A 24,520-nucleotide genomic window follows, 5' to 3' on the forward strand; every position below is an offset into this window, starting at 1 on the left:
TAATCACCAGTAACTGTCTTGTTATTGTTCCCTTGCATGTCAAGGATGTTTATTCATGGGCCTCTGGCTGTCTTCCCATCACTTTGGCCCTGCTCTCAAGTCACTAGATCTGAGTCTGTGTCTTCACCTCTATTTCCCACTGTCATTATACAATAACCATTTGTATTGCCACCCATCATCACTGAGCTTTGATCAAAACTAAAGCCACTGTCTAGAGCTGTCATTGATTTTACGTGCTGGAGACAAAAAGCCATCACATTGCTACAGAAGAGCAGCTCTCTAGGACGCTGTTTTTGTGCCATGCTTCATGACTTTGGTAATTCAAACACATCTGTAGAACTTTGGCTCTTTGGCCCTCCAGTCCTCATCTATGCTTTCATCCTTTCAACATATTTTCCATTAGCTTCATGCCACAATCTGTTTCACAGTTTCTCACTTTTACTTCACTGCAGTCAAAAGCTGAAGTTGCTAATCATCTCCTGATCCTTGCTCTTACATCAAGGAGCAGAGCGAAGACAGTCATTTCATGTTAAAATGCCATTAGTACTGCTGTAATGTTTTTCATTCCATCATTTTTAGAAATACAGGACACATGATTCAGCACTGGAACTGGTCACAGTAGAAGCACCTTAAGTGCTGAGATGCCAGGGGGACTGATGTAACACTCCAATCATACATTTAGGTTCAAATTGCATCTTTAACCTTTGTCTCTGTCATAGGCAGAAGGAAAGAAAGAAGGACAAAATTCATTCAGGCATTTCAATATGTAATTTTTTTTGGAAGATTTAACAGTGAAAAAATGCAGAGACAGTTTCAAAGTCTTATATCTGCTTAATCAATATTAGCATAGTGATTTCATATCTAAAACACAATTATTTCCTCTATTTTAACCAGTAAATCAGATGGAAATTAATGTATTTACAAGCAGTGTGCAAAATATTTCATGATTCTACAATATTAATTACAAGTCCACATATCACAGCAAAGATAAATTCTATTGATTGAGAAACCAACCATGACACAAGAAGACTGAGTAATGAGTACATGAGTATGCAGAATTAGGCATGCTTTGATCTATAGTATCAATACTACCCTCAGAATTTAGAGTTGAGATCCTGCTGGCACATATGTCTGGGTACCCAGTTTGGCTGTGTATAGTAGTCCACAAATATTTTCAGCAAAGTGTCTTTCACACAGACCTATAGTGCCCTTCAACTGCACAACACAGCAACAAAGCTACTGGTAAAAGGCAATTTAATCCTGTGTACCATTTATGATATACTGTATAGAAAGACTCTAACTGCAACTCTTCTTTGTCCCTGAGACCATACATTCACTGTACACAACACAAAGAATCTAAAGAATAATGTCCATCATGCCCAGACAGGTGTAAATTGTGGCCTTGCAACTATTAGCTGAATATAAGATTTAAATATAAAGACCCCATTGTGTTGTATTTCCCTTTGCTAAGAAGCCATTTTTGAGTATCTAACTAAGACAAACTTTTCAAACTTTGCCAGGAGCTTTTTTGATGTATTTGATGACCAAACCCACTAGCCCAACATGTTGGTGGTTATGCTCTACAAATGAGCAATCCACCCCTGGAAGTGTCCAAGGCCAGGCTGGATGGGGCTCCTGAGCACTCTGGTCTGGTGGAAGGTTGGAACCTTCAGACAATCTTCAAGGTCCTTTCCAACCAAAACCATTCTAAGGTTCCATGAATGTCTGTGGACACTTCTAGCACAAATTCAGTGGATCTTTCTGTATCAGTAGTCTCCACATGCAAGAACATTTTTTCTGGTAGCAGCAGAAGTTACACAGGTATTGAGACACCATTAAACTTTGCCAAGGATCAGCTTCAGAGGTAAAAATAGTTCTCCTTAAATAATCTCAGAGTAAAAAGCCAAAGCCTTTAAAACTGGACCCCAGAAGAGATTCCACAGAAGGAATAAGTGCATAATTTTCTCTTTAAATCTGATGAAAACTGTAAGCAAATCCCACCACTTCTCAGTTTCACAGACAGGCAGATTCAGCCAATCCACCTGAAAATATCACAAGATGCTAAGAGTGGCTGGACAACTCTCACTGGTACCAAAAACCTGAGTTTCTAAAAGGCTTTTTCAGTGAGCAAAGGGAGATTTGTCCTTTAGTCTGACCAAACCAATAAAACTGACAGGACCCTTACCAGCATAGATGTTACAACTCACTTTAGAGTGAAGACTACAGGCAGATTTAATATTCTCATGAAATACCCTATGTTTTGATCCATCTTGTTTTGCTAAAGGTTCATGATGAAGAAATGGAGTCTTTAGCATTACTAAACATTGCTGCAATACAGATGGGTCAGGAAGTCATTGTCCACCTCTATTCAAATTCATTCTCTTTCTTCAAGATTCTTAGTGGGAATGTCAGTCATATTACCAGTTTCAAAGGACACCATTCTATATTGTTCAACAAGTTGGCTTTTTCAGGAGACATATTTCCATTTTTGTGATGGCTTGCAGCATTGTGTGAAGCCAAAATGGCAGATGGTCTCACAGTTATATTGTTGTTACGTTCTCAAACTCACAGAACCAGGGGTTTTTTTAACCAAGATGTTTATATTCTTTGCTCATAATAGCTGTCTTGGGCTAACTTAGCCTTACTATTCACATTTCATTCCCCTTATTCTTACACTGCCGGAGTGAGAGTCTGAGTGTTGCTGTCAGTGAGCTGCCTTCATGACTCATATTTTTGCACCTGCACACAGGACAGCATGAAGTCAGTCCCACATGGTGCATGGCAAAACCAAAATTTTGTCTTGCTCAATTTCACATGCATTGGGAAAGACTGTTCTCATTAAAATACATTTCCTAGTTAAAAAGTATTTTCCTAGTTTAGGAAGTAAAAATGCTTAATTGTCAGGTCCTAATCATTCTAAAATTTTCTGTGATATAAATGTTGCTCTTGCAACAATTTGTCATGACATTTGGAATGATTTTGTGTAAGAAAACAGCTAGAGGTAAGAGGTAAAATATCTCTTAATTATTTATACTTAAAGCAAAAATATTAAGAACGTATTCTTTTTAAGAGAAGTAAAAATGCTTACGTGTTTGAGACAAAAAAAAGGCGCATCAGTGATCCCACATTCTTGTCCAGATCTTAGTGATTCTTCCAAATGCTGCTTTAGTCAGGTTGTTCGTGCAGTGTGACAGGGACTCACTCCCTGCAGGGGCATTGGCAACCCTCAGCAGTCACCTGTTCAGTGTGAAGGGTGATGACAGCTAAATGTTGGTATCTGTGAAGGCTGGCAAGAGCTACAAAAGCCTAACCAGCAGGCAGTGTTGACTGACTTCCAAATTCTACCACTCCCCAGGGACTGCAAAATATGGGAATTGCTATGAGGAGGTGAATCCTTCCATTCAAGGTTCTCAAACCTATATCATCTTCAGGTAGTTTTGCTCCAAGATAAAGGCGAAAATCATAATTTATGGATTCAAAGTTAAATAGCCATTACCTAAAATGCAAAAGTCATCAAAGAAGCTAGCACTAAAATTCCAGTCTGCTTTTAACCAGCCAAGTGTCCTAATTATGGTCAAAGAATCTGATTTATTTTGGAAACTCAGCAGCAGTCCAGTGGTTTTATGAGAACCACCAACAAATTTGGATGTAGGTGCTGAATTTATGAACCATATTCTGATTATTTCAGGAAAATAAGAAATAATAATTTTTAAAAAAAAGAAAGCCGAGATCTACATAGTTAGTAAAAAGATTATTATTCTTAAAATGGGTCTAGTGGCCTACATTATGTGTTTGTGTTGCTGTGTCAGTGCTAACTGTACTATTTTCTTGCTCATGCCACTTACAGATGCACAGTGTTACACAGTGCACTGCCTGTTTTAATATGTTGCTCCATAGACTGACTCATTAGCTAATCTTATGTGCAGACAACCAGAAACATTCTTGAAAGAATTCTGGCTCTTTGATTTTTTTTCCTCCAAAGGAAAATTACAATTTTTCCACTCCACTCATCTAGTGTTTTAAATGTTAAATTATATCTAATGTTTCTCACAGGGACTGAGACATAGCTGGTATTCACAGGCTCCTAAAGCCATTTCTGAAAGATGTTGACAGTAAAGTGGAGTGTCCTTGTCTCGGTTTCATCCTAAATGTTCACATTTAAATGCAAGAGAATCCATCCTGCTGAACCTAGGCTCAGAGATGGAAAGGGAGGAGGTGCTCCAAGCAGCAGAGCAGGAATTCTCCTGCAGCCCATGGAGAAGACCATGGTGGAGCAGGTTGCTCCCCTGCAGCCCACAGAGGACCACAATGGAGCAGATACTCACACTGCAGCCTATGGAAGACACCATGGGTTCTTCAGCCTCTCTCACTTCTCCCTGGCTTACAGCTTACAGTTGTAAAACACCAAACTTCTGTTTCCACACACCACAATAAATTTTGATCATATTTTTTCCCTGATTATAGGATTCAATTCTTCCACGTTCTGTTTTCTTTTTTCACTGGTGGAAAAGGTAAGAAATACAGGTATATTATGTTCTCACAGGCATTTTTACAGGAACAAGTGCCTATATAATTTCTGTATTCATAAATTAATAATAAGTACTCAGGCACACTTCAGACTGCTGAGCTTTCTAGCACTAACAGTATGTCGCTCTTAAGCACCAAAAATGATCATGCAGTTTACAAAAAAACTTCAATTTTAACTAAACCATCTTTTTAGAACCAATTTTAACATTTACAACAAGTTTCTGGATCTCAGATGAAGCAGTCTGTAGGAATCTGTGCAAAATTGAGACATTTGTCATGAAATTGCTATCAACTTTATCAGTAACCTTTCAGTAATCTATAGATCATCAAAAGGATGTGGTTAATCTGAGCAATATTTGCAGAATTTTCAGATTTGTGAAGAGTCTTAAAATGGTTTCATCCTAATTCAAGGTGAGTGGGAGCAAATTCCTGAAATTTCAGCATCTCCTGTAGGGCAGGATTTCAGTGCTTTGACCATGCTATTGACTTGACATTTCACAGAAACTACAGCTCCAGCACAGTATGCATTGAGATTAAAGGCCATGAGCATTTTAAAAGTATTCAGGAAATGCCATTGCTCCTCAAGAATAGAATGTTTTTTAATGTTTTTGTCAAAATTTAGAATGTTTTTGTCAAAATTAAGTATTTCTACAACCAGGTAAGTGACACTGTGTATTAGAGGCTGGAGAGAATGACAGTGTGTGGGGTCTTCTATCTAAGAATGGTAGTAACAGATTAGTAATGAAAACATAGAACAAGCTCTAGGATAAATTTTTTTAGGGAGGTTCTTTGTGGTGCTGTGATTCACATCAATGCAGTGACCTTTCCATTGTCCTGAGTCAATAATGCATTTCAGCACAGAGGTATGAATGTGAATTCTGTTCAAAATCAAGCATAAGCCTCAATCATATAGGAATCCAAAATGCCTGAATTCAGGACAAAAACACACTGCTAGGACCTCAGCAGAAATGGCTATGAATCCTGCCTCTGGGTAATGCCCCTGGAGCTGATCAGTTAAACTCTCTGCTTCATGAAATATGGCACTGGAGGAAGGTCCGTTCTTCTAACAGAGACATTCAGAAAATTTGTGCAGATGGAAACTGATAGCACTTCCCAGCTACCTTCCCACTACAGCCCTCCAAGGATAAGGAACTATGTGACTAGAGAATTGGGAGACAATATACCAAAGAAATTCATTTCAAGCTGATTACACATGGCACCAGTTTCATGTCTTCTCACCTTACCACCAGGAGAGTTGGGCACACAGCAGCAGATCTCAGCTCCTGCATCCATGGTTTCTGGTAACAGCTCCCATCATGCCATATTACAGTAGGACCACTTCAGTCTCATTCTCTCTCTTTGTTTTTTAGTTTAAATATGACTGTAGAAGCACTTGAAGCTGACCTAAAAAGGTGAGGTTAATGAAAATCATGCAGACATTGAATGTCAGAAGAATGGGTTGAGGGTTTGCATGCATCATACTGGAGCCACTGCATACATTTCCATAACAGTAAGTGATGAATAATAAAACCTTCAAGTTTTATGTTTTTATCATGTCATCATCTCTGATTTAATATTCTTTTTGGTGCATTTTTTTCTTTCTTATGCACAGTGCTCCTTCCTTCATTATTTAGTTCAAACAGTAAGCCTTTTCTCCACCTTTCATTTATACATTTTTCTCTTCCTGATGCAAAATAGAAATATGCATTAAGAAGCCATCCCAGAGGTGACTAGAGTCATTCATATGTAAAGGAGGACTCTCTGGGGAGGACTACTAAGCTCATATCACTATTTAAATATTGCTTGTTTTTGTCTTTTTTCCCACTAGTTTGCACATCTCCTTCCTCCTCCCCAGACAACCTCACACATGCCAGAAATTTATGGTGCTGTTTGGTCAAGGTCTTAGAAAGTTGTTCTCTTTAGAGAATGGTGGTAATCTGTGTTTCAGGTCTTACTAGGCAGATGGTCAGTCCTTGAGACAACCTGATCCTGCAGCTGCTGAGTGCTTGCAGAAGTGCTATTAAGTCTGATCCTTCCACTCTGAACCCAAAGACAATGTTCACCTTTCATTTCAAAGCAAATAGAACCAAGATTTGCACTGGAGTTTATTATCTCTGTTTTACAAATTAAGATTGGTGTAATAAAGCCTCAGAATAGGACACTGCTGCCTACCTTGCTTTTGGACAAAATCTTATGTTCTCCTATTAATCCCTGCAAAATGGAAATTGAAGGGGACCTGAACTGCCCTTAGCTATCACCTAGGTAGAGAGGCATCCAAATTTCCTTCAGCAAGATGTTTTATTTTTTCTTTTTGTGGAACCCAAGACATTTTTCAGTTAATGTCATAAAAATGACTCTGTGACTTAGCCACTGTCATCTTGCCTTAAGATTCTGAGTATAGTGCAGGGATTCCCCAGGGTGCTTTGGGTACTTGTTTTTCTGACAGAAAAATCCTCCTGTTGTCTGGCTGTCTCTGCCTAGGAACGCCTATGTGTCAGTAATATTGAATTATTTAATACCCAACCTTTATACCAGCTTATCTCTTAGCATAATTCAGACACTCTGTGCTCAGTTCCACCATTGCAGCTATTTCCAGTACATTTCCTTTGGTATTTACCTACTGGAGCAGATCTGAGCAGATAAAGAGAAACACTCAAATATTTTGAGTTAGACCAAAACTGTTTAAGTGCAGCCTTACTGGAAGATTTTCAGTGTCCTTTAGAAGCCAGCTTAGTCTTTGCAAACTTATTCTCTTATTTATTTTCTCAATACATTTAGATACCAATGTTGTGACATGCTGAACAAGCTGTATTAGCCAAATGTGACTAATATATTTTCATGAGTTTTAATCCTGTAGTTAGACAATTATGACAGATGCCAAATATAAAAACAACTGTGGAATAAAGAAAGAGAAAACTTAAACAGATTTTTATAAGTGACATTTGAATTATTTACACATTAAGAATTTATTTAATACATAATTTTACCTTCCCTAAGGTATTTTGATCAATCTTTCCAACAGAAATCATTTAGACTTTTTTGTTTAAAAGAGCTAACAACTAAATCCCTTGCTGAAGTGTTCTGTTTGATTTACTTGACCTGCTTTATGTTTATTTAAAAACAAACAAAACACCCTAAAATGCTGTCAATTAGGGGGGACCTGAAATCTGGTAAGAAAATCACTGTACAAGACCTATAGTTGTTTGCACTCCTTTTTTTTTTTAATCCTAGCTTAAATGAAAATATAAGCAGAAAAAGGAGAATAATATGCCAGAAATTAATTTTTTGCCCTTACCAGAGTGCAAAATTCTCATTGAGATTGGAATTTCAGCCCAGATGGCTTGGCCAAGAAACAGATGTCAATATTGTGAACTGCACTGTATATGATTTGACATCTTGACATTTAGCAGACTTAGAAAAAATTATTACAAGAGACATGGATACTTTAAGGATGAGCCTTACTAATACCATCATACATATTTCCTGCTACTGTTCTCCTGGGTTATGTGGCAGTGTGGAGGGCAGCTCAGGCTGCATGCAAAACAGCAAATTCACCAGTCCTGCACCCTCTCTGGCACACTTTGCCCAGCCTTGGGCATTTCCCAGACATATAAGAATGAGTGCAAAGTAAAAGCTCATGGAATACATTCAGTGTGGACATCAGGTGGTGGTACCCAGGCAGACCCTGCTCCCTCTGGGCCACAGTCCTGGCTGGTGTGGACATGCTAGCAAAGCACATCAGGAGAGACAAAAAGCCTTGGAGTCCCTCAGGTGCTTCACCCAAGTGTCTGAGCCATCTTGCAATAGGATTTCAAAGCACTAAATATTCATCACAATGAATTCAATCAATCAATGGTATACAGGAGTGCAATTGCAAAATGTTCTACAGGCAATTTCTGAAAGCAATTTTTATTGCAGTTTCCATTACAACTGCAAATAGAAACTTGTTCTTAATCTTTTCATAGCAGTCTCCCACTTGAGCTGTTATCATGAAGTATGTTTTCTGTCTTGAAGTACTGAGGACAGCATAGCACAGATGGGATGAGCCATATAAAATTATTTAGGAATTGGATCCTATTTCCAAACAGTTGCCATGTTAAAAATTAGCAAAAAGGGTGTAACAGGATTATTTTACGAAGAGGATGCAGAGGAAGATGAATTATCTCTAATGAGATTTACCTACTTTTTTTTTCCTTAAAGTTGAGACTTAAAACACCAAAAACATTTTTAATTAGAGAGAAGACTTATTTTTTAATAGGGTTTTGTAGAACTTCAGAAGACACCAAAGGGAGATATCCAAAGATTTCTCTATACAAGACCCCATCAAACTACAGTTGAAAACACACAGCTTATCTATCTAATGACCAAATTGATGATTGTTCTGCTCTCTGAAACATAATTGTTGAAGGAATTCCTAACACAATGTCCTTTTGCTTTCTAATGTCACTCATGAAGAGTGCTAGTTTAGGCTACAGCTGGCAACATAATTAGTTGATTAGGCAGAGTAATTCTGGAGCATTCACCGATCTGATGCCTGTGATCTAAATAATGAAACATTTTGTCCCTCCAAATGAGAATGCTTTTCAAGCACATGCCAAAATTAAAAAACATGTGGTTCTGCTTTGGCAATGTTCCAGAGATGCACCAATGCTTACAAGATGCACCTTGTACCTTGCACTGGCATGAAATTCGAGTTCAAATGATGATTCAGCACAAATTCTTCCGAATCAGAAGACAGTCTGCAGAAAAGGTATAAATATGCCTTACAGAACAAAAAGATAATAGCCTATTATACTTTATTTTAGCAAAGCGTCACCATCCTCGGTGGAAACACATAAAACATAAAAATGTCATTGCAACTGGCAGAAAAAGAAATATCTCTTTGTTTTAATTTATATAATAATTTTATAATTTTTGATAGTAAAATTAAAGCAGCTGCATATTTCCCCTCTCTCCTCTTGAAGAGGGAATTGGTTCCCTGGAAATGCTAAGGCAGAATTTTCTACAAATACCAATTCTATCTGACACATTCATTGGAAAAATTCATATTGGATATGATAAAGAAGACTATTTTTGTATCTGTTTTCTCTTTCTCCATCAGTGATAGTGAATAAATAAACTGAATAGCATTCCTCAGCCCACTAACAGTAACAAGAGTTATTGATTCTAAAAAAAAAAAATTAAACTTTCTAAAATTAAAGATTTTCACTCCAGATAAAGTCTTTGCTTTGCTACTAACAGTTCTGGAGAAATGCATTCCAGATTTTCTGGTAATCCATTGCTCCTATTTACTGATACATGAAAATTACTACAGATATCTCCTCTGGGTTGTTCATTTACTTCTTCTGTTAATGTGGAAAAAGTGCCTGCCTACGTATCAGTCCACATGGTAAACAGTCAGTGTTCAATCAACAGTCCCTAATTAATATTCACAACATTTCTCTGAGGTTTTGTTTATTTCATTTTATCATCAAAAATTAATCCAAGATAGAAAAAAGAAGACGAATGGATCAAGATTTCAACACATTCATTAGTGAAGCTTCAGTTGTAAGCTGCACCTTCCTGACACTCACCATATACATTTCTTCCAATTTCCATGAGAGGGCCAAGAGCTATTACCTCCCTTCTTGTCAAATATCCCATGAAAAATCAAGGGTGACCTATAAAATCAGAAATTTTCTGTGTTGTTTTCAAAGAAATAAGTTCAAGAATTTTTCCTTGTTTTTCTGCCTAACTATGAAAGATAACTGCACTCATTGCTACACAAGTAAACGTGAAGACTAGTCCCTAAGTCCTCCTACAGAGACATTTTTGACTAAAATACATGGATATGAATCAGGGAGGGAAATTAATTTTATGTCAGCAAGAAGCTTCCTGACCTCCTACTATCTGGCAGCACCACATGTTCCCATTCTGCAAAATGATTCAACAACCCCCTGGAAGCACAAGAACAGCTTCCCCTGCAAAGGGAAATTCAGAAGGCAGAAGAACCTGGGTTGCTCTATAGAACTATGACAATCAAGATCCAGTAGCAACAGTAAGAGAAAGCCTGAAGACAGATGGAAGCTGAACCTGTAAAGAGATAAGCCATATGAAATTATAATGTTATTGACATCAAATGGGGAGAAAAAAGAAAACAGCAAATCAAAAGTATTGATAAGCCCTTGAAAAGGTTTCATAAGAAGCTTGAAATCAATCCTGAAAGCCATTTGCATAGATTACACAGGGGAAATGTTCCAAAAATACATGTAAAACAATGAAAAATACTAAGAACATGAGCAGAATAAATAAAATATTTAATAAACAGGAAAGTGCAGCAGAAACCAAGGTAAAAACAGCCAGCTCACATGATGAAACTCAGCTTTTACTCAATCTCTGCCTTACCAATAGCATTTTATTTAGTATTTATGTGTTTATTGCTATAAAACCCCACGTAACAATGTACATCTACATTGCAGTTTGTGACTTACAGCTAAAGATCCTTCACCACAATGGTCTCAGAGGTGAGAGGAGACATCCTCTGAGTCTGTGAGAGCCTGGGAAGCATTTACATTGAAAATATTAACATGTTGTCAGTGGAGAGGAATGCTTGGTATGCCTGAAGGGGTTTGGGCAGGGGGTTAGGGGAGGAAAGGAGAGAGAGAAGTCATTCCTGAAAGACCTTGGATGGAAGGCAATATCCTGAAAATGCCACAATGACTTTAGGAGGAACAGGGCTAATTTACTGACGGTTTAGTAATTGCCAGGCTCTGGTGAAAGCCACAGAAAACCTTTAAAATCCCTATAAAAGGGGCCTGTTTTAAGGAGGTTGTCATTTGTGAAAAGAAAAATAATAGACTAATGGGACTAATTCTAAACCCAGCAGGTCAGGAGCTGAGGCCTTGCAGAATAGAAAGGGAAAGCAATCATGTCAGATGAAAGAGAACTTGTAAGGGGAGAATATTCTGCTGTGTCCTGTCAAGCCAATTGTGGACTAATGCACATTTCTCATTGCTGTCACTAATTTAAACAGGCTGAACATTCAATCACTATTATTGTGTTATCTTTTTAGCTGAAGGTCGAACAAATGGGCATTGAAACCTTATGACTTCTCCTGTACATGGAAAAAAATCTCTGTGCCTACATTTGGTATGTGACATTGCATTTTGGAGCTAGAATTCTACTTCTTGTCAGTAGAATTAAAGGACATATCTGAGAAAAAGCAAGCAGGAAATGCTTTGGTGGCAATCCCTATCCAATGAGTAGGGACAGGGATCAGCCAGGTAAGGAGAGGCATGCTCCCTTCTCACACACTTTCCCAGTATGAACACACAGATTTGGGATGTTGGGCCAGGGCTGTGGTCACCAGGAAGCAGTTCTTGTTATTGTGGGTCCTATGATTATTTCTCATAGAACTGTATGTAAAAACCAACACACCTTTACAGGGCTTCTCCTTTATTTATGCAGTCCATGATGAAGATATTGGAGAAAAAAAAATTGCAAAGCAGAACTATTAACAGGCAACTTAGTGACAATTCTATATCTCCAAAACAAGAGCTGTCTCTGTCCCCTAAGTTTCTTAAAGGGCCATACAATAATTTAGGTTGGAAGGAATTTAGGCCATCTACGTGGAGCTCCAAGAGCAGGGCCAGCTTCCAGTTTAATGAAGTTGCTCAAGTTGCTTCTGTGTCCAAGAAAGTTTCAAGTATGTACAAGGATGGCAACTCACCAACCTTGCTAGATAAATATTGCAGTGTTTCACATCCCCATTGTGCAGAAATATTTTCTTTCTATCTATCAGGAAGGTTTAACATTTCTGTACTAAAAGTAAAAAAATGCTAACTCTGGTCTTTTCAGCATGCCAAATAAAGATATTTAAACAAACAAATGCCCAGCTCATTACTAGAACTTTCCGTGTAACCTGAAATACAATAATAAATTTTTAATACCATATGCCTTGCAAAAAATAAAAGGGCAAAAAATTCAAGGACTCAGGATTTCTGAGTTATTACTCTCTCAAATTGAAAAATGAGAACAGACATGAGATATCTTAGCTTTCTATTCTCCTTTTTAAACTAAATACATTTTTAAAAAGAAAACAAACCAACACACAAAACATTTTCCCTAGATTCTTCCAAGAGGAGGGCTTTGATGTAGCTCTATCTCCACACAGTGCACACTACTACATGTGGGACACACACCAGACTTCATCGGTGAACTGATGTTTCCTGAAGTAAACAAACTGAAGTAGATTCAGGTAATGTATTAGAAATTATTAAAGTTATGGCTACTTTTATATGTATCCTAGTGTCTTAAAAGACACAGTTGGGCTAGGCAGCACAAAACAGCAGAAGGGTTTCTGTTGAATTTAAACAATAATACCTCCAATAGAAGCCTCATAAGCATGGACTGGTCAAGACAGAAAACAGTAGGAAAGAGGAGCTCAGATCTTCACCTCCTGACTTTTCTCCCAGCATTGGTCTTTCCAAATCCCAGTCCCAGCTGCACTGGGTAGAGACCTGCAGCAGAGGGAATGAAGACTGCAGCATGGTGTGTCTCCTTATCCCACATTACAGCAGCACAGAGAGAAAGGAGTCCCTCAACTCACACACACTGCAATCACCTTTCCCTCCTCCTGCCCTGACACCCTGGGACTGTGGGCATCTCAGAGCCAGATGCCACTGGTGGAGAACAAAATAGATGATAGGGCAGAGACAGCCCTGGCATGAGAAAGTGCTACACAGCAACCAATAACTATTGTGGATACATAGAAATGCCCTTCTCTCTGTGACTGGTTTTAACTAATCAAACTACCCATGCTCAAATCATGATAGTACTCAGAGCAACACTACACAAGGCAGTGCACAAAATTCCATTGTGGCTCTTGTTGCCCAAAAACTGTGAGGGATTTGGCAACTGCCAAGCAAGCCAGTAGTGCTGGGATTAAGTAAAACAATCTTTTTCTATGACTATAACTATTTCTGGCTCTGTAACTATAGATGCTCCCTAAATTAATTTACTCTGACCTGTAAAAATGCCATTGACAGTAAAACCATTAAAGCCTTTAAGAAAAAATTGAGATTATTAGTAACCTGTGTGGTTAAAAAAGTAAACCCTTTTACAGGCTGAAACACAGGAATCTTTCAATGCCCAGTCCCAATATGTTTTTACACCTGGATCTGCTAAAATGATGGTCCCTTTATCAAACTTCTGTTCTTCATGTAAAACTACCCTGAAGTCACTTTTTTTTTCCTCCACAGGGAGCCCAATGGATTAGTTGGCCTTATTTTTTTAATGATGGGTCCTGTCCTAACATCTGTTGGTGTTTTCACCACTCCCTGTTTCCTCAAGGACATTTACATAGCAGCTCTCTTGAATTGTGCTAGTTAGTCCAGCAGCTGAAGCAGGGCACACCATGGTAACCAGCCCATGATTACCCCTGTGGTCTCTGACAGTGCTGCAACAGCCCCTGCCACGTGAATGGGATGAACACATTTACTGGCAATCTCAGGGAGAAACCTGCAAATGATTGTACAAACACACATCATGGTCTTCCTTCCAAAATTCAAAACTATTCAAGACACTAACTGAACAAACTATTTGTTGTTTGCTTCACTGCTATGGTTATACCCATACATAAAGAAGTAATCTGGATTTATCCTGTAAAAAAAGTGATGCACAACACTACACTAGGGCTACAATAGTGTAAAAGCAGACATCTTCACCCTTAAATAGCACTCATTTCTCTTTGTCTCTCTCAGTCACACACCAATGCTGCTTGGAGACGTGCTACTGAGAGAATCAATGCACCATTGTGGTAGTGGGAGTGGGACTGGCACCTGAAAGCCTCATTTTGAAAAATACGGATTGCTCCCAACACTTCTGAAAGGTATAATAACTCCCCACCCAAGGCTACAAGGATCCTGAATGGTTCTCATTGCTGTTACTTGAATGTGTGTCATTCCCAATGCTTCCACTTTACAAAGCATCTGCAGAAGGTTTCAAATTAACTCCAAATTTCAAAGTGATTTCCAGGGGGTATTGCACTGAATTCATTAGGGTTTGCTTTGAAGCAAAGACCTTCAGGCATGAACCCCAGAGTTTCCTAAGCCTGAGTGAAGCTTTCAGAAACCACTGCAAGTTTGAAACAGAGATACAACAATGCTCTAACATAAAAGTAAAACAGCATGGTAAAGTGCAATCTTTTGTACAAATCCAGACTAAACCCATGGAAATAAATCTGCTAACTGCAGCTGGTCAGAGCTGTCATAAATGTTTTTATGATATTTAGTGAGGCAACAAACTGCCTTTAAAAAACTACTGAGAAAGCAGTGGAGCTGCTTGAGCGTGACAATTAATTGTTTCCACTTCAATGAGATGAGGGAAACAAACACAGGAGACCCATGGAAGAGAAGCTTAGCATCCATCTTGGGAAGGTCAGCAGATAGCTTTTTGGAATGCTGCTGCCAAAATCCTTCTGACACAAAACTCTTCAGAGATCAGCTCTGCAAGCCTTGGCCAAGGAGGTTGTTCCCTGTACCTCCTGCTGCGGATCAGCTCAAGTCCTGAGGGTTGCTCATCAGCTGCAGTGCAAGAACTGTGGTGTAGCCGGGCATCCCCTCCTCCCTGGCCCCTGTTTCTCCTTGCCTGAACTCCCGTTGGGGCCAGGTCTGTTTCCAGCTCCTCAGGGGAGCCCAGAGAGCTGCTTTCCTCCAGCCAAGCAAACAATCCACATTCCCTGCCCAGGTCTTGGCTCTTTCCACCAATGTCTACAGCTGGCAGGACTGAGCCCAAGCTTGTTCATCATGTGCAAGACTTTGGCTTGCAAGTTGGCACCCCAATGTGCAGAGGATTTCTGGCACATGTGAGTGTTCATGGCAGAATCAGGCTGCTATTCCGAGAAATTGGACCAGTCTCATCCCAGCAAAGCTAGTGGTGATTTTTGTAATTAATGTATTAGGAACAATCCTCAGGAACTATGCTGAAATGTAATTTTCCATTAGCCTCCACAGGGCGGCAGTTTTACAATGTGACAATTATTCAAATATCACTTCATTGTAAAAATTACACATTTAAGCTGTATCATGGGTTTTGACATTTGATAAATTCATGATACTTTTTATTACATGTTCCTACTCAGGTGTTAATGTGCAAAATCTCATAAACTCAAAAAAATACAATAAAACTTCTGACTTAAGATATTAATTAGGTGATTAAACTGTCACACAAGATTTGTTTGGCCTTTATAAATTAGTAACTCAACCCTCATAATTTATAAGCAGAACAAATAATAAAACAAAAGGCTTGGTTCACTAAAAACCACTAAGGTTTTTCACAAGGCCAAAGCAGCCATGGAAAATTGATTTTCCACAGCTTACTCAGTCTTGAATAGACACTGCTTTGTAAAAAATTTTTTATTGAGTGGAGCCAAAACTCATTATAGCTTAGACCATTAGTAAAAGTGTGTGTTTGCATCATTATTCCTAATGTCATCAACATCACATTTTAACATCATGTATTAAAGTAGAAAGAGCTCAAAGATGTATTTGAATTTTATTACCAGGGTCAAAGAAGGGGACTGTGCAACATCTTCAGTAAAATGTGGGCTGTTGGAAAAGGAAAATGATTATGCATTATTTCTCACAGGATGAAATGTGGGTAAAGAGCAGGTTCAAGGTAAAGTGAAGCAGCACTTTTTGTGCAATGTACCACTATGGAAATCATTATCATTGAACCTAAGGACAGCCAACACAAACACAGCACTGGACAAAGAACAGGAAATTACACACAGCATTCCAGGTGCTGCCTAGGAAACCTCTTGACCAGTGATCACTGGAAGCTGGGAAGCCCTGAGCAGCATGGACTGTCCTTTCTTCAGAATTTGGCCTCACTGTGGGAAGCAGGTGGGACCCCAGACCTCCTGGGGAAGTCTTCCAACTTGAATTATGGTACATCCCTCTGTCCACGCCCTTGGCTTACACTGTTAACATCCTGGCTGGGATCAGAAAATATGAGAGCTACATGGACATTTGATTTGAACTGACATGGAAGACTTTATGCTGTGTAAATAAAAAAAAAATGATGTTACCTGATCCAAGAGACATTAAAATCAGCAGTCTTCAGTAACTTCTCTAGTCATTGAACTGGTCTAGTTGACTTTGCCAGGATTATCATAAAGAAATTAATCTTCAGCATACTCTACACAGCTGAATAATAATTGCATAGGGCTGAGCAACCTGCATTTTACAATTGATACAATTTCTGATCCATGCAAGAACCACCCAGCTGCTCACCCAGCTCTTGGCAAAGACCTGATCCCATGGAGTCACAGAGCTTAAATCCAGAGTTGCCACTTGTGATCACCTAATCCGGACTACTTTTCACAGGCCATTACCTTTGTACTGAGCTCAGTAACTTTGTGTTTGACTTAAATACATCTTCCAGCATGACATCTTGTCTTAATTTGAAAACGAGAGATGGGGAACCCATCTCTTCCTTTCATCATATATTTCAATGATTAATCATTCTTTCTGTTAAAAACGGGCACAGAATTTCTAATTTTAATTTGGCTGGTGACAGCTTCCAGCCATTGCTTCTGTAGTATTTGGAATTTTCTTATGGTGAATACGCTCACACATTTTAATGAGGTCACCTCTGAGTCTTGTTTTTAATTCACTGACATGCCAATTTCTTTATTTCTCATGGGATGAGGTATTTCTTACAGCTCATGAATCATTTCAGTAATTCTTTCCCTTGCTCTTATAAACCTTTGAACCATTTTAAAAATATGAATATGAACTGGATATAATATCCCATTTCTCTGCAGAGAAGTAAGACATCTCCACACTCCTATCAGGAATCTGTTTTGTAATGCGCATCCTGCCATTGACTGCAGCATACAAATTGAATTTGTTTGGATGAAATAAAGTCATTTTAGAAGACTGACAGTTACTATATGAGTGAACTTTCTTATATTCAAAGGTTTAGTTGAGCATCCAAATTCCTGAGTAAAGATAGCAAATTTCCTAGTGAAACTTGTTGGCTGTCAAACTGTGGCCTTTCAAAAGTCAGATTACCACCTGATCTCAGTTTTCATAAATATAAAATTGGAACAAAATCTTGTTAACCCTGGCACAAGAGGAAAAAAAAAATGCTTGCTGTAATACCGTCATAGCAATTCTGTTCTTCACCACTACCAAAACTTTCAAAGAATTGTGCTGCATTAATGGGATTGTTCAAACTGGAGAAAAGAATTCTCTAGAGGAACATTACAGCAGCCTTCCAGTACCTACAAAAGAACAGGAGAGGGACTTTTTAAAAGGGCATGATATGATAGGACAAGGTGGAATGGCTTAAAACTGAAGAAAGGTAGACTTAGATTAGGTATTTGGAAGAAATTCTTGACTGTGAGAGTGCTGAGGGTGCTCAGAGAAGTAATGGATGTCCCAGCCCTGGAAGTATCCAAGGCCGGACTGGATGGAGCTCTGAGCAGCCTGGTCTAGTGCAAGGTGTCCCTGTCCAGAAGAGGGAGGCTGGAACTAGATCATCTTTCAGGTCCATTGCAGCCCAAACCATTCTATGATTCTATGAAAAAAAATAATTTTATGAAACAGTTCTTTCTTCTCCATGGGCAGTTCAAAGCAACTTCTTAGCCTGTAAAACCCCTGTATCTGTAAGAAAAGCTTTTATCCTAGTGCTACAGTGGTGAGATAGATGATTACTGAGGTAAAAAAAAAAGGTATGGGCTGTACTGTGTTAGTTCAAACCTACTGAATTTTGCAAACTTTAGCTGAAAATTCTCATTTTATAATTGCTGCTGCCATAACAGATGTTTAATAATGCCAATTTAAATGCATTACCAAATTGAAAAAAGAGCTCTCTAAATATACATTATTTACTTTAGAAATTATTCCTTTTTAGTGATAGGGATACATGGTTTCTCAGAAGTGATGGATGCTGCATTCCTTTTGCTGTTCAGGATTCTTATCATCCTTTCAGACAATTGAATTTCTTCCATTTGTAAAATCTATTACCAGCAGAATGACTGCAAGTAAAAACCAATGACTGGAATCAGAACAGTTTTGGCAATACAGTGAATGAGTACTTCACTGTTCCATATCAGTACCCAGGAATCCCATATTAAAAAAAATATTTAAATAGTATTTACTTAGACTTAGAAATTAGAATTCAAGCAATGCCATGAAAAAGCTCACAAGGGATAAGAATTCATTATATTCATACAACATATTTCTGTAAAATACACTTTAACTTGGATCAATTTGATTCTTTGATTTTTGGAATGGCACTAAATAAATACAACTCTAATAAATGCCTAAAGGTTAATTAACCAGAGAGACTGAAGAAAGCAATAGAAGGCTTAGCAACTTTTTCCAAACAGGTATTTTCTAGGCAGAATCTTCTTTAAATCACATTGAAGCAGCATTTCTTAGTAATCTAAATGGGACTATTAAACTGATGCTAGTAGATACAAAACTACTAAGAAAATTTGTGATTTCATAAATAACTATTTGCAGAATGACTCAGAGAAAGTAACAGTCCTTTCCAGACTTAAAAATTTATGAACTGATGACACTCTATTGATTGGAGCATTTACTGCACTTTCCATAGGGCTAATTAACAAAACTGCCCAGAAAATTAAATATAGTACTTAGCAAGATGACACTATGGCCCAGCTCTTTGGAAACATCCCCACAGTCAAACACTTCCACCCTCATGGAGGGGCCTAAGAAAAAGCTGAGTGCTTGTCCTAGTGAAGCCAGAGTGTTTCTCATTAACTCCAATTATCTTATGCTTACCTACACAGGAATATAAAGCTACCTAGAAGACATGTAAATTGCAGGAGCTGACCCTTGATGAAACAACACTACTAAAAATCAGATGTAAAAAAATACTTGGTTTGTTTCCTCTATCACTTAACTTTAAATCATTACTATAGCACAGAATATATGGAAAGATAAATTTTTGTTATTTTTTCAAATAATATCAATTTGAATTGTTATATGTGCCAATGCAAAAGTACAGCAACAACCTGAATAACATAGCAGAGAACAACAACCTGGATAGCAGAGTCTGAAAGGGATCTGCAGATCCCAGGGGAGAAATGGCATGAACTCTTAAAAGCAGCTCTATTATGACAAGATAAGCTAATACAATTTCTGAACATGTTAAAAGAAATGAGCAAAAACAGAGAGGCAGTTTTTGTCTGTTGATGATGTCATTTTAGAATAATATGTTTCTGCTACTTTTTTTTTTTTTAAGATGTTAAAAAGCAAGGACAGAAATGGAATGAGAAGAGTCACAAAGCTAAGACTTAAGATAATGCCTTAAAGCAAGAAACTTCAGGGACCAAGTCATCTTGGTTTTTCAGAAAAACAACTGAAAAGAGACTGAAAACTAAAACAGCAAAAGAAAATCAGAAGACAGAAGGCAGAGAAATCCAGCTGCTGAACTGGAAGTTTTCATCTAATGTGTTTTTCCATGCTTGGTTATTACAATGGCTATGTACCATGGAGCCACTGACAAAGATGGACAGCTTTTTTGCCTTTTTTTTCTTTTTCTGTTTAAAGTTCTTACATGAATTGAATCTAATAACGTTTGATTGAACAGGAAATCAGATGTAAGTCAGGAATTTTTCAGCTCTAGAAAAGATAAAAGTGAGTTACAGCTTTAATTGGCCATTGAATTAGCTCATATGAATAATAGCTCACAGTCTTTTCAAGTTCTGTGGCTTAATAAGACTCCCTTTTATTTCTTTATCTGAACATTTACTGGAAAATATTCATTTCTTCTGAGCTTAGTGATTACATTCCAACTTCAGACATGAAAAAATAGATAGCTATGCAAACCAAAAAACACAAGTAGCATAAAAAAGCTGCTGGGAACACAGGGTTTTTACCACCTTTGACATGTGTGATACAGGACAAAACTGACAGGGCACATTGTGACATGGGATTGCACCAGACAGGCTTTGCAGGGCTGCATATAAAAACCAGAAAAGACAAAAGGGGACAGACAGATATGCACCAGACAGCAGAACCATCACCATGTCACAGAGCTGGAACTCAGGCAGTACACTGGCTTCTGTAAGTTCAGAGCTGAACTAACAAACATAGGAGAAATTTTATGCCATTCAAAAACTTAATTCCTATTGAGCCCCATACCTGCAATGCTCACAAGCATGCACTAACAAAAGCCACCTTGTGTGAAGCAATAATCAAAATAAAAGGTCAGTAAAGAAAACCATTCTTTATTGTCTGTCGTGAGTTACTAATCCTCTAACTCCCTACCTGCATAAACTCTTCCTAAAACCACATTTTTCTTGAAAACAGTAGCATTAAAGATGTTTAGTTAATCTCTGACCAGTCACAAGCTATTAGTGCATTGCCACTATTTTCCATTACATAAATCAAATATCTACCTAAGTACTATTTATTCTTAGTGTACCTAACCCCACTACTCAGAGGCAGCAGCTCTGGTGACATAGTTTAGAGTAAGTTTCCACAAGAGACAAGGGAACTCAAAAAAAAAATTAAAAAGCTCCACCACCTTCTACCCTCAGCACAAAGTGCACTCATGAGCCCTGCACATTTAAATAGGAGTATTGCCATTAAAGTACCCATCACAAACCTGAAGCTCCTCACTATCCAAACAAGCAGCCCTGCCTAGAGACAGAAGGAAGTACATGGGTCATCAGCACACCTTTTAATCCTCTTCCTGGAAATCTACCCAGTACAAGGGTAATAATAACTTCCTGTATCTATGTCACAGTCTTTAACTGCTATTTTTGCATATGACCACTGTGCTCTATTCATCAAACTGTTAATCAGTACTTTGCTTTCACCTCATAACTCACTGTGTGACCTGTGCTTTGTTCACTGCTCATTATTCAACTGCCTTATGATGCCAGAAATATTAATTTCCTCCAGAGCTTCTCAGTGCTGCTCGTCATTTCAACATCTGAGTGCTGCACAAATTCAAATTAATTCACAACAATTCACAGCAGCAAAGAAAAGGTACTACTGCTGTTTAAAATACAGGACAAGGAGGCACAAAATAATTAAAGGCAGAGGTATCCACTGATTTTAGATCTTATTTCTGAGGCATTACAGACATAATTTAAAAGTATTTAAAAATACTTCAAAAACATACATTGCAACATCACTTGCAGGTGTGATTGCTGAGGAAATTGGATTTAGGGCTCTAAAAGGGGTCATTAAAAATTAGATAATTAGAAACTATTACACCATTAGACATTGCACACAGAACTGTTTTTTAGCACTACATATGAAAAGTATTTTTTGTGCAACAGTGCATTATTACAGTTGCATGACCTTTCCTTCCCCTCCCATTGTTCATTATTGACTTCCCAGCTCAAGCAATAAATGAAGCAGGAGCCACACGGGCATCACTCGTCTCTCCTGCACAGCTCCAGCACATCCCCAGAGCAGGTCCACCCTGCACAGAGACAGAAATCCTGCATAAAAACAGTATGTGATCACCCATGTATAATAAGGGGACCAAATTAAGGTTGCCAAGCAACCACCTCCCCACATTATGCCACAAATCCCTGTTCTTCATCTCTTCAGCAAACACATGCCAGGCCTGTCTCACAACCTGACTCTTCCTTGTCTGCTTCTGTGACCCTAATTACCCATTCTCCCAAAGGCTTCTTCATTGCAGTTTCTTTGTCCAGCCAGTGCCCATTTTCTCTCATTATTCCAGTTGTTACCCTGTCTTTCTGCTCTTCGCAATTAGCATTTTGTTCATCCCATCTTCCTATTTCCCTGACCAGCTCTCAGTCTGCTGACATTGCTAAAAAAATAAGGGGCAAACAACACTAAAAATATCAGATTAAGATCATGAAGTCTGGCAAAGCCATAAGTAAAAACATTTGTTAAATGAAATTTCCTGTAAACATTTTAATGTACTAAGAGCAAGACTAGAACTAAAAAAGTTCTCTTACACTTCATTCTCAAAGTGATTTTCTGCTGTTTCTTTCTAAGTGTGAATTTCACACTAAGATTTCAGCTAATATCTTCAAAGTCTGTTTTATCTAACCTCAGCATATTTTTACTTTACCATCATCTGTTGTTTTGCACGCTAAATCACTCAGTCAAAATAAATTTTAGTCGCAGAAAGAATAGATGATGTGCCTGGTATCAAGAACCTTATCTTTATTTGACAGCCAACAATATAACTAACACTTATTGCCTTAAAACAAATATATCTATGAATATGCCTGACTACATAGAGAAAAATGGTCTGGAATACACTTGGAGCAGCAAAGGTCTGTTGGTCTTTTCCAAGGCATGTGAGAAAAAGCCACGATGAAACATCTGATAACCAGGCTATGGTAACGAGAAATTTAATCAATTCAAAGAAGAGCAAAAGAAAGTTGAAATAGCCCAGTCCTTTCTTACAGCAAGCAGTAAGGAAGACAGAGCAAAGTGAATTAGGCACTTTATAGCATGATTTTGGTGCTGACTTCATGTAACATGAGGCATTTTGCTGTTCAGAAAATTACAGTCAAGAGAGCAAATCAGAACCATGTCAGGATACATCTCATTTGGACAGAGCACTGGGAGGACATTTTCCAGCTGGGCCTCCTGGTGTTGGAATGACTTGTGATTTAGGTCTGATGAACATTGACAACAGCACTTCTGTTTTTCTAGGAAAATTTCACTGTGAACCTCTGAGGTGCAGCAGATGGTGTTGTTCCCCATCAGACTAATATAACTCCTTCTGTATCATCTATTTTTCCTATTTTAAAAGTGTAGTTGGATCTGCTATTCCTCCCTCCGTTAACTTTTACTTTAAAGAGGGAATGACCCTCTGATTCCAGGGCTGAAAGAATAGTTAGTATCCACATCAAGATAAATATAACAGATCTTGGTAGGACACATGCTCAATATAAACAAAAGAAAATGCTTCTTCACACACCAAGGAGCTGCTCTGTGGAAGAAATTTCCATGAGATACTGTGGATACCACAGAAGGAAAAAGATCGGTCAAGGGTTACTGAGTATCAAAATTGCATTTAGCTCAGGTATTCCTGAGAGCAGTCACTGGCTGGAATGATCCCTGGGGAAGTTCTTCATGTGCTTTTCCTACTGTCAGCCTTCCCCCAGAGTTCATCTGCAGCCAGTGATGATAAAGAGAAGCTGCACTACTAGAGGGTAGGCAGCTAAATGTGTAGAGATTACAGGAGGGCCTCAAAGTGCATATACTGGGAGAATAACAAGAGATTGCCCTTTGCTGCTGCTCCTTGGCACGTGCTTGTGGCTGCTCTTCCTACACATTTTCCCATTTCAAAGAAAAGCTCATCCCATTACAAAAATAAAAAATAAGACTTTATCTGTGAAGAGTGAACAGAAGAAGAAAGAAACAGAGGATAAATTTTTTTTCAATCAAGGGAATATGGATGTGGAAGCAAGAAGGCAGGGGAGAGTCAAAGAATTACAAATGTAAGGATTCACATGAAGCCATCAGGCTGAGCATCTCTAGCAGCACTTCTGTGAGCACACTGAATGCATGCAAGGATGTGGGGAGGCTGCCCAGTGGTGGCTAACACAAAGATGGGTCAGGATGAGAAAACCAAAACTGTTCCACAGGCACTGGGATTCCCCTCCAAGCTGCCATGTCCAAGAGCTGGTCATGAGGCGTTCATCCAAGCTGAGAATGTCACTGACTAGAAAATTCTGCTATCTGGTGGGCCCTTGGGAGGGGAGGATATGCAATTTACAGGCTACTGGATAGATGGCTCCTTGGTTTAATTCCACACAAGAGTTCTCAGGGTCTCGTGCATATGCTACCCTCATTCAGAATGATGTCATTGGTTTCCACCTCAATTTGCCCAGTCTTTGCCCACCAGGCCTATGGTTTATGTATTTTTGGCACAGCACAGATCTACCTGCAAGCAAGTCACTCCCATCACGTGGCCTTGCACAGCTCCAGCTCACATCTCATGGACAAGGCTGTTGAGGGAGATCTCATTA

The 24,520-nt window shown here is 38.5% G+C and overlaps 2 long non-coding RNA genes across 2 annotated transcripts in view; both read right to left on the reverse strand.

Annotated features, from left to right (window-relative positions):
* Positions 1 to 24,520, reverse strand: part of LOC143696127 (uncharacterized) — a 105,495-nt gene that overhangs the window by 77,854 nt on the left and 3,121 nt on the right. The window lies entirely within an intron of this gene.
* On the reverse strand, positions 4,371 to 10,266 carry LOC143696126 (uncharacterized). The gene is made up of 3 exons (XR_013185537.1): positions 10,101 to 10,266; positions 5,767 to 5,931; positions 4,371 to 4,499 (listed from the first exon to the last, which is right to left on the reverse strand). It is a non-coding gene; the product is annotated as an uncharacterized LOC143696126 (long non-coding RNA).

The sequence above is a fragment of the Agelaius phoeniceus genome, chromosome 1, assembly GCF_051311805.1.
Source record: "Agelaius phoeniceus isolate bAgePho1 chromosome 1, bAgePho1.hap1, whole genome shotgun sequence".
In the NCBI taxonomy this organism is placed as follows: domain Eukaryota; kingdom Metazoa; phylum Chordata; class Aves; order Passeriformes; family Icteridae; genus Agelaius; species Agelaius phoeniceus.